The sequence below is a fragment of the Cephus cinctus genome, unplaced genomic scaffold (assembly GCF_000341935.2).
Source record: "Cephus cinctus unplaced genomic scaffold, Ccin1 Ccin1_scaffold0597, whole genome shotgun sequence".
NCBI classification, from domain to species: domain Eukaryota; kingdom Metazoa; phylum Arthropoda; class Insecta; order Hymenoptera; family Cephidae; genus Cephus; species Cephus cinctus.
Window position 1 is genome coordinate 1,085,247 of NW_014333243.1, and position 2,441 is coordinate 1,087,687.

General features: G+C 42.0%; 1 protein-coding gene across 10 annotated transcripts in view; it reads left to right on the plus strand.

The window, feature by feature from the left end:
* LOC107269064 (neurexin-1) overlaps window positions 1-2,441 on the plus strand; it is a 192,801-nt gene that overhangs the window by 39,998 nt on the left and 150,362 nt on the right. The window lies entirely within an intron of this gene.

The window sequence follows — 2,441 nt, forward strand, 5'->3', positions numbered from 1 at the left end:
TTGGAGAATTGTTTTTCCGGAACACCTTAACGGGCGACCCTCCTTGGGCGAGGGAGAAGGTTCCGCCATGGTGATTTTCCTGTTTTCACTATAAAGATCTGCGAATTAACTTGGAAAGTTGTTACGACCTTGGAAATAATTTGGGAAAATCAAGAGATCAAGGGTTGGTATAGAATTGTGCAAATATTGGTAACGCAACTTGGAGATAACCTTTTAAGGTGTGTAGACTATAAGGATTATATTGAAAGTCGATACGAAGCTTGAACGTAAGAATACTTTGAGGATGAGTAATATTTAATAAATCAAATTTTTCTCTTTTGGAAAATAATATTTATTAAATTCCATTGTGATATTGAGTGGTCCAGCATCGATTGTAGATGCCGGCGTGTCGAAGAATGAAACTATAGGAAAGCTCTTTTTATTCAGTGGAAAGATTGCTTTTCTTCTCGTTTAAGGAAACCAGGGTTGGTCTGGCTTCTCGCTCCGGATAGCTGATTGACGTTTTCATCTGATGCGATTGCGATTGCCACCAAGGTTCCTACAAATTGCCGGCCGTTAAGTTAAGGTCATTCGATTAGTCGTCGATTTGTCTCACGCGAACGCAAACCTCCAATAACCCGTCCTACCTTTTTATCATTTCCTTCCGTTCTTTTCTTGCGTTCCTTTCGCTCACGATGGTCAAAAGATGAAAAAGAATTAAAGGGGAAAAAAATAAAAAACTGCCGAGTACCTACCTACTTACGATCCTCCCATCCGATTGAGCCTCAGCTTCGCTTTTTACGCGAGGTGTAATGAACCACCCTATATGTACATATATAATATCTACGTCCAGCTCCAACTCAGTAGTAATAAAAACCAAGGTTTATCTAACCTTCCTTACGGAACACTTACCTGCTTCTTTCAAGTTTTTCTTCGAACAGTTCAGAATGAACAAGTCGAACAGAGCGAACAAGATAAACTCGATCTCAACCGTCCAATAGACTCCCGTGGGTGTAGCCACTGGCATTTCAGTTCCTTTTCTTAATATTTGTTGAAAAGTCACGAATCTAGTTTCCCTTAGAACTGTGCTAGGTGGGCTAATGAGATGAATATAGTCCATTTGACCATTTGACCATTTTTCCATTGGCTTAATGCGTTTTCGTTTACGAGTTTCGTAACCTTTAACTCCCTGTCGCACCCTCGAAACGGGATAGCCCCTCGAACGATGTTAAGTTTCAAAAATGGTGAAAGGGCCTAGTAGCTTAAAGACTGACGATATTTAGGACAGAAAGCGAGGGAAGAACTTTCGGTCAGAAAGGGGAAGGGTAGCATAAGAAGTTAAAGTAGCAGTAAACTTTGTAAAGGCACAAGGGCGAGAAGGAGTTCGCGAAAGGTAGGTAGGTTAGCGAGAAGCGTAATTCCGAAAAAGGAAAATCGTGGGTGCTGAAGAAATTTACTTTAGGGGCTGACTGAAATAACTAGTTTAAATAGTAGCGATAAATTGATAGAATAATTTGTATCGTTACTAAATGCTCTATATATAGAAATAGAAACGTATCCAGAGCTGTTATTATGGTGCTATATACTGGCTGGTGAGTTTTGTTAAGGAGCTATTGAAACTAGAAAGAGCGCGATAGAGCTGAGAATGCGAAGGCGCGAATTTCAAATGAGCAGATTCTCTGCAGAGGTAAGGGTAGGGTTGAACTCAGAAGGGGAAGGTCGCGCTGTTCCTGGAGAGAGGGTAGCGTTCGATGTTGCCACGTGTCACCGTACACGCGGTGAAGACAGCCCGGGATATTCAAAAGGACCTACTGATGTCTGATTAACTAATGGGCTGATTTACGATACACATTCTCGTTGACAATTTCACCCCTTCGGTGTCTTACAGATCGGTCCCCCATCATTTCGCAGCGATCTCCTACGCCAATAACGATTAGGATTATGAAAACTGTCCTTGTTATCTTTTTCAAAAATATCTAGATTATCCGTCACTTGGTACATGAATAACCCATTCTGTTAATTTCCATGAACCATCATGGCATGACTTTGCTCACTTGTAAAAAAAAGATCTCTGTAAAAAATTGCCAACAAATCTATAGCAAATTTAAGCCGTAGCCTGAACTTACGAATTGACCCAGTTTCTCATAAACTATACTGTCAATCGGATAGTGGATGACGCGCGTGGCACGTAACTGTTGTTAAAAAAAACAAGAGAGAGCGGGGGTTGATTTTCAAAGATAGGAAGGACGAGAAGACGTGGCAACATCGCCAGTAAGAGGGATGGCAAGAGGCGTGAGGGTGAAGGAAGAGTGTAGTAGGGGGGATGTACCGATCAATATGGCAGAAGGAGAGGGTGTGGCAGGGGAACGAAGGGGAAGTTTTGAAGACAGGGAATGGGCAGGTATACTCACGTCATTCTGTACTGTCAAGCTGACCTTGAGTCTCTACGGGGTTTGGAGGGG